Consider the following 17,150-nt stretch of genomic DNA (forward strand, 5'->3'; position numbering starts at 1 on the left):
AGAGGATGGATTAGGATGGTTTAGGATTAGCTTAGGGATAGGCAAGTGGATGGCATTTAATGAGGGTGGGTGAAGGAGGAGATATTTGTTAACTTTGGCTTGGGTTAGTAAGTATTAACCCATGTTTAAGGAATGTGACAAGGTTAGGATGGGATTAGGATTAGGTTTAAAGACATCTTCTAGAAGAGTCTAGACTTTGGATGAGGATAAAGACTTTCTAGAATAGTCTAGAATTTCCTAAGATGAGGATGAAGACTTTCTAGAAGAGTCTAGAACTTCTTAGGATTAGGATAAATTAGATTTTTAGGAAATAAATAAAGTTTTATTTATTTCAAGGATTTGGGTTGAGGAGATATTTATTAAAACTTTTTTAATAAACATGAGGATTAATATTTAATTTTAATTAAATATTTTGAGTTGGGGTTAGGGGTAGGAAATGATGGGATTAACCTTTAATCAAAATTAAAGAAGGATTAGAAGATTTTGGAAGAGGTTATTGGTCATAAGGAAATTGGCCAACTTTTGGGAAAAAAATAAATTTTTTATTTATTTTAGGATTTTTGGTCAATTTATTAATTAAATAATTAATAAATAAGGAAATAATGTTTAAATAAGATTTAAACATTTTTGGGAGGGATTCCTTAATTAAATATTTTTAATTAAGATAAAGGGATTTAATGGCATAAAAATTAATTAAATAATTAATTAATTAATAAATGATGATGTCATCAGGAATTTTTCAGAAAATAAAAATATTTTATTTTCTAAAGAATTTTTAGGTGTCTACACCCCTCCTAATTCCCCTTTAAAATAATCTTTATTCGAATCCCTTATATATAAAATAATAAATGAAATTGTTTGAAGGTAATATTTATATTCTAGAGATACCCCACCCCCCCTTTTTCTAAAAACCCACCTAATAATTTTTTTCTATTATTACCTTTCCCCGTCTAAATCTCCACCTAACCCCTCACACCTATCCCATGAATCCTAGCACATGGGAAGTCTGAAGGAGCAGACCATTGAATCATTATAATATTCATTAACACCCACCCCCCCCTTCTCCTAGGCAACAGATTGGGATTAGGGGCGCAGGTCAAAGGAGCAAGTAGTATAGCATTAAATGTTGACTTGGCCACCCAACCACCTTATCCATGTGTAGACCATCCTTAGGCTAACCTCGGGCAGTGTGAGATCTCCTTTGGTTGGCTTTGTAGCAAGTGGCATGTCATGTTCTAAACATTCTCATAAACTCCACCTTTTTAGCATGCTTCCCAACTCCTCCTTACCAAGTGCACACATCAGGGAGGCTTACCCTACATGTTTTGGGGGAGAAGTACTATGCAGAGTAGTCTTGGGGGACTGCACTAAGAACCTCAGGGTCTGCCCAAGCTCGTTGGTTTATGGCATAGGGTGGCCAAGTGGGGAGGAGTGGGGTAGGCCTTAGGTTAGTAAGGTAGGTTAGTTGGTAGGCCTTAGGTTAGTGAGTTAAGTAAGTTTAGTTAAAGGTTAATTTTAGATTAGTGATATTTAAATGTTAGACTCTAGTAATGTTAGTATATTTTAAGTAATGGAATTAAGGTAGTTAGCTTAAGTTAGTGTTAATGTAAGTAAGTTTTAAATTATGTTAGATTGTTAATTTATTTATTTTTCTATCAAAGTTTCTTTTAAATGAAGATACTTTTGTAGTTATGTTAATTAGAAATTAAGTTATACATGTTAAATTTTAGTAATGTAGTATAGTTGTGTTTTTTTTATAATGGCATTTAATTTTTAGTTAAATAAATTCCAATGGTAGTTAGAGTTAGCATTCATCAAGGTGATTATGAGTGTAAGTAAATATTGAGAGCTATTTTAAGTGGTTAGATAAGGTAGTAGAGATTTATGGTTGTTTAAATAATTGTATATTTTAGTGTTAGTATCTGTTGCTATGGGTTGTAATTTGGGAAAAGTTAGTTTCTATTATTAGTTTAATACTTTTTTTTTTGGATAGTCAATTTATTTAAATTGTATAAAGAGATAATTATTAGCGCCCGTTAAGTTGAAATTTAGTATAAATTCAAGTTGAATAGTAGATTAGTAAATTAGTTCATTTTTATATTAGTGGTCATATTGCCTTTAAATTGAAAGATAGTCTTATTGTAGTGTAAATTGATTTTGATTAATACAAGTTATAAGTTGAGTTGACTATTAGATTTAACTTTACGTGTTGAATTCATAACTCAAGAAATGATTAGGATTTTGTGTTAGTATCATTCTAAGGATGTGCGATCTTACTTTGGAATTAATTTTTTTTTTTTAAATGTGTGTGTTTTGCCTCGGTTTTTGGGCATGACAACCTATAACAACCTATCTCATTTTTTAGAAGTTTGACATTGTTTGAATTTGGCATGCATATCTCACCTATTGCTAAATGTTATAATGTTGCTCAGTTCAAATTAGCAAGGTCATGTATATTTCAAACCATTGGTCCTAGGATTGAATCATCTACTCTGTTAGCTCTAGTTGGTTGGGTTTAGGCTAGGACCAACCTTTTTTCAGCCACAACATCCCTCAAATGGTATTGATCACACTAAATGAAAGTGTCCCTAAGGGTCTTTAAGCACCATCGGACTACAATATTTGATCAAGTATTTCTCCAAGCTCATGCAAGGTATTAACAAACTATTAGGTTCTACAGGATCATGTTATCTAGGCCTACAACAACCTATTTCATTTTTTAGAGATTTAACTATCTTTGAATTTGTCATCTGTATCTTGCCTATTGCCAAAATTTACAATGTTGCTCAGTTCAAATGAGCAAGGTTGTGTATTTTTCAAACTATTGGTCCTAGGATTGAATCATGTACTCTGTTAGCTTTAGTTGGTCAAGTTTAGGCTAGGACCAACCTTATTTTAGACAAAATGTCCCTCCAATGGTATTGACCACACTGAATGGAAGCATCCCTAAGGGTCTTTAAGTGCTATCAAGTTGTGATCTTTGACACAAATACCAAAATCATGACATATTTTTACTTTTCATGTCTTACTACATCAAAATAAGTGACATATGAGTTTTATTACATGTTATAATGAATTTGATAAACATGTTACATTTTTTGTATAAAATAATGAACATTCATGTGTTTAATTAATTGCAAGAAAGTAAGATTAAATACAAGTTTGTATGCACACACTAAACAAGTTGGATGGAAATCCAATTTTAATGTATATCAAAATAAACAATATATTATTTCATATCAATCATATAGTTACAAAAAGATGTTATGTCTCATTAGTACAATATAAAAATTAAATACTTGACAAATGTTGAATGTGTACAATAGAAATGTCGAATGTGCAAAATAAAAATCTTGAATATATTCAATACAAAAGCCAAATATATGTGAATGTCATGTGATGACCACAAATACATATGTATATCACTATCAATATCTATGACTATGTAGGATCATCAAAATTGAGCCTCTTTGATGCAATTTGTGGCTCACTAGGTGTTTGCAAAAGAAAAATTAAAATACACTATCAAATTTATTATTTATAAGTAATATGAATATAACTATAAATTGAATTCTAAATTGTGGATAGTTTTTTTTTTCATTACCTCATCCCTTTGTCCAATAGGTGGACTAAATGATCATGATAATGGGCTCTTTCGTTGATGGGTGGGACTCCTAACAAAATGATGGGGTAGAATGATGATGGAAGACCCAACTACCGATGAATCAATGCTCATGGGAGGCACAACCACTAATGAATCAGTGATGGTATAAGGCACAACTTATATGGTAAGCAATAAAATTATAGTATTATAGAGTGGCATTAAGGATTCTAAATAGAGTTAAAAAAAAGTGCTACAGCTTGAGCTAGATCTTTCGTACTAGCAAGAGGTACAACCAATGATAAGTTAGTGCTAGTATGAGGCACAAATTGTATGGTAAGTGATAAAATGTTATCATTATAGAGTGGAATTAGGGATTACAAATAGTGTAAAAAATCAAAAAATATACTACAATCTAAACTAGATCTCCCATGCTAGCAGGAGGTACAACCACTAATGAATCAATGCTGGTATGAGGAACAACATGTATAGTAGGTGATAAAATGTTAGTATTATAGAGTGGCATTAGGGATTCCAAAAAGAGTAAAAAATAAAAAAAACATACTATAGCCTGAGTTGGATCTCCCATGCTAGAAGGAGGCACAAACAATGATGATTCAATGTTGGTATGAGGTACAACCTATATGGTAAGTGATAAAATGTTAGAATTATAGAGTAAGAATTAGGGATTTCTATCACACACACAAGCAATCCAAATTGAGATCACAAGAGGGCTTCAACTAAGAATCTACATACGTACCTCTAGCCTCTATTGTGTTTGACCTCATCTTTGATGCTTAGGACTCCTAACAAAATTAAATGGGAAAATTTTTGCATGAAGTCTAAAAGAGTGTTGTAATAGGTAAAAGATAAATAACACATGTTAATAAGACAAATTATTGATAATTACTAAAAAACTGAAAAAAATAATAATAATAATATTTTTTTTTTTAAATGTACTCATTTGTAAATGAAACTATTTAATATGTATATAGAGCAAATGCATAATATAACCTAAAATGTATGAAAAGGAAAATATAAAATTTTACTTCTTCCATTGCCTCAACATTGACAGTCTCAGTTGCATTCATCAACTCTACAAAACTCAACCATTTCTACATATATTCAACAAACAAGTCAACATGTATTCATCAATATTGAGTACATGTAAATTCATTCATTCATAATAAATTTCAAAATATAAAATTGAGTTGTATTTAATACCATTTTTGTTTTGGTGTTATTGTTGATTTTCTTCCCTTTCCTCTAGACCTTGAGCTATGTGGAGTACCCTAAAGAAGAAACAAATATAACGTAAGAGGAATCAATAAGACACATCATGAGTTCAACTCAAATCATAAAATTGATAGGTGTGCAAGCTATGGTACCGCATAGCTCTCAAGGTCAAAGTTAATGGAAAAAAGTGTGGCATCATCAACTTGAGACATTTTAGCCCCTAACAAGCTATAAAATAGTAAAGAGTATTTTATAAATATGAGATAATGTTGTAAATAGAAAGAAGGAAAAATAATAGTAAGAAGATCATAGGAAAGAAATAAGACACAAGAAGTACTTGAAGGATGATATTGGAAGGATGGTTGAAAGATAGGAAAATTTGGGGCTCAAAAAGGCTACAAAGCCTAAATTGAAAACAAAGAGACCAAGAAGGAAAAGAGAGATGCAAATGAACTTTTGACACCTTGTAAAGAAATAAAAGTGGAGATTCATGATCTTCACACTCTTGCAAGAAACCCTATGTGATATGAAGGTTCTTCAATGTGGATGGACATATGGAGGATGAAATCATGAGGATTTGATGAAATTGGGAGGGTTTCAATGATGGTAGGAGATGGAAGAGGGTCTATAAGTGGGTTGGATGAAAAAGGGATGATAATTATGGGAAATGGAAGAGGAATGATGAGTGTAGGAGATGGAAAGGTTTTAGTGTGCTAGCAACTTCACATGATGTAATTAGATGAGATGTCCTCATCAACTTAACTTGGACATGGATATTCTATTAGCTTCCTTGTAAGACTTCTTAGAGACTGGGTGTTCATTGTAAAACAATTAAGAAACCAAATTTACAAAAATTTGTGTTGTTAATGTCATACCAACTAAGAAATATTATTTCAAAGCCAATGTATTATTTTACTTTTAAGAATATTTAAAAAACTTTACCTCATGTGTTCTTCCTCCTAGCCTCACACCTCTAGCAGAATGAGTACTATGTGGTGTCCTCGTATCACTTGTTGCACCCTAGATTGCATATTGTTTGAACATATCAATCTAGAGTGCTCTATAAAAAATTTAAAAATTACTTTTACAATATTTATGTGGTTAAATAATATCATGTTAAAACTCATGAGGTTCATTAGATGTGGTTTGGGTAATGCTAGGAGCAAGAGATGTGGATGAATTTGATGAATGAGAGGGTTTCAATGATGGTAGGAGATGGAAGATGATTTATAAGAGAGATTTAAATGAAGGTAGGAGATGGAAGAGGTGAGTTGGATGAAAGAGGGATGATAGTTATGGGACATGGAAGAGGAATGATGAGTGCAGGAGATGGAAAGGTTTCAACATGCTAGCAACTTCACATGTTGTAATTAGATGAGATGTCCTTGTCATCTTAACTTGGACATGGATATTCGATTGGCTTCCTTGTAAGAATTCTTAGATATTGGGTGTTTGTTGTAAAACAATTAAGAAATAACATTTAGGGAAGTTTGTGTTGTTAGTGTCTTACCAATTAAGAAATAATATTTTTAAGCCAATGTATTATTGTACTTTTAAGAATGCTTAAATTTTTTTAGCTCAAGTGTTCTTGCTCCTAGCCTCACACCTCTAGAAGAATGAGTACTCTGTGGTGTTCTTGTACTGTTGGTTGCACCCTACATTTCATATTGTTCACATATCAATCTAAAATGATCTATAAAATAATTTTTTTCTTTACTTTTATGATATTTAAGTGATAAAATAATATCATGTCAAAACTCAAACAAACAAACATGTGTCTCCGCTCCACAGAAGACCATCACCATCAAATCATATGTGAGTGTGAAAGCCCCACCTCTATATGAATAACAAGTATGCCCACAATGTACATATGGATGAGATGACACTCCATCCTAAGATGCCTCAATATCCATCCCATCACACATGTGCTGACAGCGAAAAAAATGTTTATTGGGCCCCAAAGACTATAGTGATGCATGTGATGATGATGTAGGTGGCACAAGTAAGGATGACACTAGTGGTGTAGGTGACACAAGCAGAGATGACACCAGTGGAGTAGGTGACACAAGAGGAGATGACACTGGTGGTGCAAGTGATGTTGACAAAGCTATTGTAGGCTATGATGACCAAGGTGCCATAAGTGATGATGTTAGAGATGTCACATGCTATGATGACCCTAAAGTGCATCTGATGATGGTTGAGGTGCCATAAGTGAAGGAAAACCACCTAACTGTAAGCCATGCTCAATGATAACATCTATCAATGATGCAATCACATGAAGAGCCTGTAAATCAATAGACTCCTTTACAATTGATGGGAGCACAACATGAGACATGGTTTTTCATGTTTTGCATCTCCTCTCATGTTGTGGTTGAAGGATTTGAGAAAATTATACACAAATAAAATCCACGAAGCCCTCAAATACCTGCATGTAGAAAACCTATCATAGAGAAGAAAAAGACAAGAGGAGGTTAGGGTTTTCTTTGAAAACATGCAAATTGTATTCTTAGATAAAGAAAAGATGTAGAATTACAAAGAGATCAATCCTTATAAAAGGAGATCAAAACCCAAAAGATGTAGCCTAAAAGGTTACAAAGGGTAACCTAAAAGGTAAAAGTTATTTAATAATTACTAATTAATTATTAAATAAAGAATACAAAAAGCACATAAAGTGAAATCTTAAGAAGAGAGAAAAGGTAATTTAATTAATGAAATTAAATTAACCTTTTTCTCTAACACCCCCCCTTAAGATGAGAAACAATGTAGTTACAAATAATATAGAAAGAACAAGGAAACTACAATGAAATGCTGAAAGAAAACTTTGGTCCTGGCAACAAGGCTTGATGAGGTACCTCCAGTGGGAAAAACTCTACTCCAAAAAGAGATAGCTGAAAACCCAGTGAAGGTCTACAAAAGCCTCCAACTAGAGGAATGTTCTAGAAAATAGGAACAAAGAGTGATCATGAAGAAACATCAGTGAAGCATGAAGAAGTCACAAACTCTGTCAAAAAGGAATTGCTAATCTATAGAGCTTCCTCTAAAATAGAACCCGACCAAGTAGAAAAGACTATAATCTGCATTGAATCAAGAGGCAAACAAAGGCAAACAACTAAACTTGAAAATACAGATGGCATGAAACACCAAAGCCTAAAGAGTTGATCAATCAAACCAAGGAAGCATGAGAAACAATATAAGAACCCTCCCTAATGCAGACAAGGGTGAGGTGATAGGCAACTAAGAAAGTGGGTCAATAACTCTTGCAAAATAGAAAGAACCAAGAACATTGAGAGTGAGGAAGAGGTATAGACACCTACAAAGCACACGTCATTGACACATTATGGGGCTAATGTCATGGAAGGGACACTCACTTGACAAAGAAAGAGGGCACTAAAAGGAAAACAACTATCCCCCATGACACTTTATAATGTAGTGCAAGTACAAGAAGTCACAACGATGAAAAAAATCCTAAAAATGCAAGGAGTGGAACTTTATCTTAGTGTGTTTGCATAAATATGCTTACAAATGATATCAACAATGATCAGAGATGTCAAAGAGTTGATAGAAAAGATAGTATATTCCAAAAGAAGAGATCTCATGCCACGAAAAATGATCCCTAAACCTAAAACACTCAAGATATTCACCATAGTGCAATAAAGAAAAAACCATAATAGAAAGAGGGTGGAGCAAAATTTGGAAGAAAAACTAGCATTTCTAAAATAGTACTAGACCATCTTTCCAAAAATATAACATTTTCAAAAAATGAAGATGGGACACTCAAGATATGCCCTCCAAGGTGAAAAATTGAACACCTAGCTTTGACTTCCCAAACATGAAACTAAACTAAATCAAAACTAGAAAAATCCTACACCATTGTCTCCATCTTGGAACTAGCTTTCCAATGCTTCTTTCAGATATAAAAAAGATGTTTGTATGCTCAAGTTATGACAAAACAACCAACAGGGCCCCTGGAAATGCACCCAAAAAATTTTTTTTTTAATAAAAATAAAAATAATAAAACCTTTATTAAAAAGGTACCACTTCAAAGTGGCAGAGGTGGGTGGTGGGCTAGAGATGCTTTGATGGAGCTACTAATCGGTGATTGCAAGCAGTGACCATAGTAGTAACCATAGCGGTGCTGCTATAGTTAGTTGACAGTGGCTCAAAAAATGCCAAAAATAATTTCTTTTTGTGATTTTCAAGAAAAATCTCACATTAGAGTGCATGCAGAGGTCGTACAACCCTACTAGGCAAAACAATTTTACCTCTTGGATAAAAGTTGTCCAAAATGGATGAAATTTATATGGAAATAGGAGTTTTGATGCCTTCTAGATTCAACCTTACATCTATTTGGCCTCAAAGTGATCCAAATTTTAGAGACCCCCTTATTTTCACAAAAGATACCAAAAAAACTCTAGATCTGATCTGTCAAACCCTTGTTCCTCCTTTTTCTCCAAATACATACCATGAAAGATTTAAGCAAATACACAAATCAAATCCATGAAGCCCTTGAATACCTGCATGTAGAAAACCTGTCACAAAGAAGAAAAAGACAAGAGGAGGCAAGGGTTTTCTCTAAAAGCATGCAAATTGTATTCTCAGATAATGAAAAGATGTAGAATTACAAAGAGATCAATCCTTATAAAAGGAGATCAAAACTCAAAAAGGGTAACCTAAAAAGTTACAAAGGGTAAGCTAAAAGGTAAAGCTATTTAATAATTACTAATTAATTATTAAGTAGAGAATGCAAAAAGTGCATAAAGAAAAATCTTAAGGAGGGAGTAAAGGTAGTTTAATTAATGAAATTAAATTAACCTTTTTCTCTAATAGTGATACCACCCTACGAGCCCTGGGTTTATCCTATGTAGAGTCTCTCCCTCTACTCTAGAATTCACAGATGTTAAAGTAATTTGGCTTCTCATCAAGGATGAACTCACAATATAGCTTTCTCACAAAATATAGAGTCACCTGATAATTATTACATGGTGGTAGGTCAAATACCACATACCACTTATCCCAAAAATATGATCATATCCTAGTATGAGTGCACCAATAAATAGGAAAAGCTTTGGTTGTGTGTAATAGGGTGTTTCCAGATATAGGATCAGTGAAAAGAAAACATATAGTATCTTTATTTATGTCTTTATCTTTCACTTTATAATATGATAACCCACTGGCATAAAATGCATGACACCTATCCCTCTATGCACCCCATTTTGTAACCTCCCTAGACACCTCATTCACATTTTGGACCATTTGTTCAAATGTATTCACTAGGGCTGAGTGGTGAGAAAGTGTAGATGACCGTAACCTATTGACCATTTAGGTAATGTTAGCACTACCTTGTGTAAGGTAGTTTATGACGTCCTCTTGTGTAGTAGTTAAATGATATAATTGTATGCATGAAGGGTTTATAGGAGGTAGTGGTTGTTGAATGGGAACATTGAGTGAAGGGTTTTGTGGTTGTGTCACTAGGGTTGGAGGGTTTTATGGTTGTGTCACAATGGGTGGAGTGTTTCATGGTTGTGTCATGATGGGTGGAGGGTTTGATTGTGTAGGAGGTGGCCTTTTGCCTCTCCCTCATTTTCTTGAATTCCTTGATGTATCTATATTAAAAAAAAATTTAAAATTTACAAAAATTATAAATTAGAAAACCACATTACAAAATTTGATGGAAAAATACATAAACGACAAAAAGAATGAAGACCTACCTCATTTGTAGGGCACCATAGATGAAAATGCAATAAAAAATCTCTTTTTCTCTCAAACTCAGTCAGTTTTGACCTTATCTTGCACACTCCACATTGCTACTACCATTTGAGGGTATAAAAATTCCCTCAAATGCGAGCAGCAAGAAAAAAAATACTTCTTAAAACTCGATCAAGTTTTTCAAATTATAATGGCCAAGCTTGGATACCAAACCTAACCTTCATTTAACTTTTAAATAACCCAATTGATTTATTGAAAACTCGATCATGTTATTGAGATTTTTTCTTTTTTATTTTGGTGTCCACTTTTGTATACACCAACTTGGTGCACTCACCCTTGAAATAAATTTTATTCAATTAACTTTACTCCGTGCATCCATATTTCTATACTTCTCATTTTCAAGATGATTTCTAGGTGAAAACCATATAAATCTAGTAACTGATACTTTCTCTATTCTAGTCTTCAACATTTCAAGTTATTTTCAATAGTGGGGCACTTGTGGAGGTTCTATTCTCACTTCAAGTCCCCAAACTTCACTAGGCTAAATCCTGGGCACCAGTTTCTAAAATGTTAAAATCTTAGTGAGTGCACACTTGGATTACAATTATTTTTGTGGTTTTTTGGATTCACAATATTTGTTTGAAGGATTTTTTAGCATATGAGGGTAGATATTTATTTTATTTTTGCAAAATGATTCATTTTTGCAATCAATTTGCACTATAATTCAAAGAGCTCTGACATAAAACAATGGGCAATGCAAGTCACACTTCTAATATTCTCCAGGCCTAGGACAAGATGATAGTCAAGTCCAATGGGCTATTAATTCAAAATTTATATAGTAGGCTCTCCAAACTAAGAGCACCTAACTAAATTTTTCCATTGTCAAATTTTAAGGATATATTTTTTGATAAATAACTAGAAGGGATGCCACTATTAAGGTGCTAGATTGTGGCTCAAACCTTGACCAACATTGGGATAGTCGTAGGGCTTTACTAATGGACCTAACTCACATGACACAATTAAGGATTTAATAAAGTTAAGAGATAAATAATTTTTTTAAATAGAAACTTGTACCCCATTTAGCTTAAGGTAGCCAAGGGTCTATATTATTTATTTTCTAGTTGTTAGTGGTTCAATCATCTTGATCGTAGTGACATATTCAGGCCAAATAAAAGGTTGTTTTGGGGAATTATTATTAGTCAATGGTGGGACTTCCTATGTTAGTATATTGAGGAAATTCATAATTCTTTTTAATATATAGTGTTTAGTGGATGGGATCCAATGTGTTCATTGAATTATCCTTTAGATCTATTTCCATATGGCTTTAGCATCTACTCATATAATCTTTGTGAGTAGTCAAAATAGGTCTTCAGAACAACTCTTCTAACATGGCATAGAGCTTTCTACCTTAACTCACAATGAGATAGAAAATTTGAATTCACTTTCTCATAGTGATATTATGTCCTTTGTAACATAACTTTTAGTCTTACATGCAAGTTGTGTTGATCTCAGATTGGTTTTGACAATTGAGTGTCAACACATTTAAGTCATTTACCTATTTCATACCGAACTAGTAATGCATGTTGAGTACAACATGTAAATATTAGAGCATGTGAGTTGCAATGAGTGTCAAGTCACTCATGTGCTTAGTCACTCAAGTGCCTAGCAGACAGACCATGTCGAGTGATTCAAGTGTCAAGTAAAATAGTGGATGTTGAGTAGTTCATGTGTCGAGTCAAAAGTAGAGTTTTAGTATATGTCAAGCATTAGTAACTTCATATGCCAAGTGACATGGATTGGACATATTTTTTTGTAATGGCACAAACAACTATGTAAGCCATTTTTCAACTGACCTAAGGATAGATTACAATCTTTTGGAGATAAGGATGAGCCTATATGTGAATTCCCTATGTAATTACATGCAACCAATTAGAAAATGGGAAGGTTTAGGAGACAATATGGATGAATCTTAGCTGTAGATTCATACCTAACCCTAAGTCTTCTAGTCTTCTTAAGGAAGATGAAACCCTAAATTTCATAATGAGTGTGTAAGGGATTAAAGGAGAAGTTTATATGCACAAATAGAGCATTCATGGAGACTTATAAGTTATTTGAGAAGGAATGAATTGTAGAATTAGTTAGAGAAGAACAGAGGATAGAGAGAAGGATAGAACAATGAGACATCTGACCAAGAAGGATCAAGTAGATAAGTGTTTAGAGGTGATTTGTTATCAAGAAAGCAAGTGCCAATCGTAGGATCTATCCTGAGACATTTTAGCGGGTGATTTCAGTCAAATTTCTTAACAGAACAGTCCTAGCAAGCTATATGAAATTGTTTAATAGGGTGCTTACTTAGTTGTGAGTTGAAGTCCTCTAACAAGGCACACTTCTAACAAGGTTTTGAAGTCCTCTAACAAGGTGGGACTTAACAGTCTTTGTAAACCTTTAAAAGCATAGACCTTTCATAGGGAAGATCATGATTCATGGTCAAAACATTGTAATCTTAATTGGATACACTTTACAACTACAATAGTGAATATTTGTGGGTGTCATCCCCACCCTAGTTTTACCTTCTCACTTGGAGGGTTTCTAGGTAATCATATCTAGTGTTATGCATGATTGCTTATATGTTTGCATGATTTAGATGTATGTTCTTTACATGTTATTTCAATTTATCTATTGAATGCATGAGATGGATGTGTGGTGTAAATTTTATGGGTTTGTGTTTTAATTGTTGATTCCTCCCCTCCCCCCTCTCAGAAGTTTACTCTTTCTACTTGTAATTCCAATAATTGCTATCAGAGCTTTGTTATTTGAAAGAGAAGCTTTACAACTTTGAGGAAAGATCTTGAAATGGAAGTCTACAAGTTAGGGAAGACTATTGAGAACCAAGAGATTGAAATACATCTTATACTACACCAAGTGAATGAAGCTAGAGATGTTTTGAAGAGTTCCTTGAAGAGAAGGAAACAAATTTCTATTGCGGATAATGACACACAATACAAAGAGATAGACACCACTAATCTATTTGTAGATGGAGACCCAAATGAAATTGATGTAGTAGTTGTAGACCTAATGGAAAAGAACAAGATCCAAGCTGAGGAAATTTATCAAAAATCTCAAGTTAGAGCAAGAATCACATGCCATAATGCTATGTGAGGTAACTGAATAGAAGAAGAAAGCCATAGAAGATAAAGCCATGATTGAAGAAGACAAAAGAGTTTTGGCCAATAGAATAGAAGAGACATCATCAAAAATAACCAAGATTTCCAACTTAAAATTGGATACCCTAAGTCAAATGATGAATTCCAACTATGAATTGAATGTCAAGGATATTGAGATTACTACATTGAAGTTGCAAAATGAACAACTCTAGAATGACCTAAAGAGAGAAAAAGAATTTTCTAAAAGTTTCAACAAACCAAATGAATCTATCAAATACTTTGAGCAACTATTGAAATGCCCTAGATCTAAAAATGATACATCTGGACTAGGATACGCAAGCACTAAACAAGGAGAATCATCTAAAAGTGCTAAAGAAAGGAACAACAAAGGTAAGAACTCCAAACCTACTTTTCATAATTGTGGTAAGAAAGGACTTACTACTAATGTGTGTAGGAGAAAGAATACAAATCATAATGCTAAGCCAAAGAGCATGGTTCCTTGTCACAACTATAATAAGCAAGGTCATTAGGCACATGAATGCAGAACCAAGACCATGAACACACAAAGATTTGAAGGTTATTGCTACAATTGTTAGAAGTGTGTACATAGAGCTTTTGAAAGCATGTCCAAGTCTATGTGGTCATCAAAGAAGAAAGCAAAGGTAAGGAACAATGGAAACTCTTATTCTTGGGATTATAGTACATGATATAGCTGTCATTATTGTCAAGAATATGGACATGTTCCCAAGAATTGTATTAGGACACACTTCAATGGTAACTAAAAAAGGTTGTTGAGTCAAACCACATGCTTTATTTGTTTGAATACTGTTCACATCAGTAAGCATCATCCAACTAGGTCAAAGGCACCAAGTTGTGAATTTGACAAAGGAAAAGGTAAGGTCGATGTTGAAAATGTCAGAGATGAGATGAACAAGAAATGGAAAAAGAAAGATGATTGCAACACATCAAATGGAGAAGAGATCACTTCACCCAATGGGTCAAGTAATTACACCTCATCAAACTAGGCAATCAAGAGGTATGTGGGACTGATATTTAAGTATTAAAATCATATATCAATTTCAAAGGAGTTAGTATTGAAAGGACTACATTAGCATGAATGAAGATGAAAGATGTTGTTGAAAATTCAAGTTAAATCTTTAAGTTTTCCATGTTGTTGCCGAGCATGAATGTTTTCAATGGATGCCAAGTGGAATGCTAGTTGATGCCAAGCTAGTAGATTGGCTAGTAGATGTTGAGCCAATAGTAGTTGCCAAGTGATTGAAATATCTATAGATGTTGAGTAACTTTGGAAATGGTGGATGTTGAGTTTACAACTATACAAGCACCAAGCATTAAATGCAAGGTTTCTATAGGGTATATGATTGATTTCTATCCATTTTTTGTCATTTCAAATATGAGAAAGTACAAATAGAGCAAAAGGTGACTCAAAAACTAGTTCAAGGCATTTGCAAAAGATATCAATGATGATTTCACTCCAGTTCTGCAAAATTTTAAGGTATTTATCACAATTCGAGCTACATAGTTTGCATTTGCAAAAACCCTAGATTGAAAAATGGAATCTAGCTCAAGAAATGTAGAAAGGAAAGAGGTCTTTAATGTCCAATTAGTTAGTAATGAGGTCAAACAACCAAATTTTAAAGGTATTCTAGATGTAGCTTACAAACAAGATCCTTTAGGCGCATTGTCCATGATTCCCCCAAATGTCATTATGGTTCAAGATGTCAAAAAATATTACAACTATAAGATAGGAGGAATAGGTGACATCAAAATAAGGGAATCCTATGATAGATTATGTGAAAATGGCATCTTGAAAGATGAATTCAAAATTGTTGAAAGTAAGGGTTTGACCCATGCCCTAGACTTTCCTACTATTTTCAAGACAGAATGGATAAGAATAGTATTGAGTCAAATACATGATGGATTCTTATGGTTGGAAGGTGGACCAGTAAAGATATCAAAATGGATAATTTATAGGGTGACTAGATATCCAACCCTAGATCAACCAAAGACTCTACAGAGTGATTCCAAAGAGGTAATAGAGAAAACACAAGAGCAAAGTTGAACAAGTGAGAAATGATAATAGACACTATAATAGATCCACTGATAAACTTTGCAGTAAGGGTTATTTCTCACAAGTTTTATAAATCTAGTAGATTAAATAGTGTACCCCATATTGTAGTAGATGCTGGGTACAAAATTATGAAGAAAGATCATACTTATTATCTAGCTAAGCTTCAACTACAAAAAATGATGGAAAACCTTAGAGCAATAAGGAATACTAAGATTGCATAGTGCAAATTTGGATAAATTCTAGTTTGCATATTTTTCTATGTACAGAATACATTTCCACCTTTTGGTAATGTAGAATGAAAGGCAAATAGGTCAATTGATGTTTATATAGATGAGTACATTGAACAAATGGGAGAAAAATTTGAGACACTAATGACTAGTTACTTTAAAGACTTTAAGAAGTCTATGAAGTAAAGGATGAGGATACATGTCTCTTTGGTTGAGAAACATTACAATGATATATGTTTTCTTGTGGACATTGATTACACATATGTACAAGATACTACACCTAGGGTAAGATGGCTAAGACCCTTAGGCTATGAGATCAATGTTGATAAAGTCTTAGTAGCCATCACTGCACTTCTAATAGAGGAAGTTGATGCAAAGGCAAAAATCTTTGGAAACTATGATGTAATGAAGTCAAAGGTAGAAATGGAATTAAAGACAGCCTCTACAGTGAAGAAGAAGGAAAAACTAGTGAAGAAACTTAAGGCTAAATTTGGTGAAGGTGTTGAAGAGGAAGAAGAGGAAGGTGATGAAGATGATGAAGAGGAAGAGCAAGAACAAAACCAAGGACATCTTGCATTAACACAAGGCATTGGAGAGGATAACGAAGAAGAAGAAATAGAGGGTGCCAAGGGAGAATAAGCTAATGAAGCACCAACACAAGCCAAGACAAAGAAGAGAAAGACTAAGGCATAGCCTATAATTAAGGAAAAGAAAATTACAAAGCCAAGCCTAGCCAAGCCAAGTGCACCTACTACTAGAGCCACCACACATGCCACAATACAGAAGGAAAAGGAGAAGTCCAAACAATTTGAACAAGGCAACCAAGTGTAGAAGAAACAAAGAAGAAAATATGTTGCACAGCCTGACTTGGATGAAGAAAATCATGAATCAAAAGACACAAGCCAATTCAAAGTGGTAAGTCACAAACCACAATCTGATCTTGAAAATATATGTGAAAATGTAAAAAATAATGCAGATTTATTTGGTTTGAAGTATATTGATTTTGAAAAACTTGGAAGAGAGGAGAAGAATTTAGTAGAAGTGGCAATATATGCAATGATGTCAAAATTCAAGAACACTCTAGTTGAATTTGATAATTCTATATCAAAGGGCCTATATGACAT

This window comes from Cupressus sempervirens, chromosome 3 (genome assembly GCF_028749045.1).
Source record: "Cupressus sempervirens isolate cs-2001-9-10 chromosome 3, ASM2874904v1, whole genome shotgun sequence".
Lineage (NCBI taxonomy): Eukaryota > Viridiplantae > Streptophyta > Pinopsida > Cupressales > Cupressaceae > Cupressus > Cupressus sempervirens.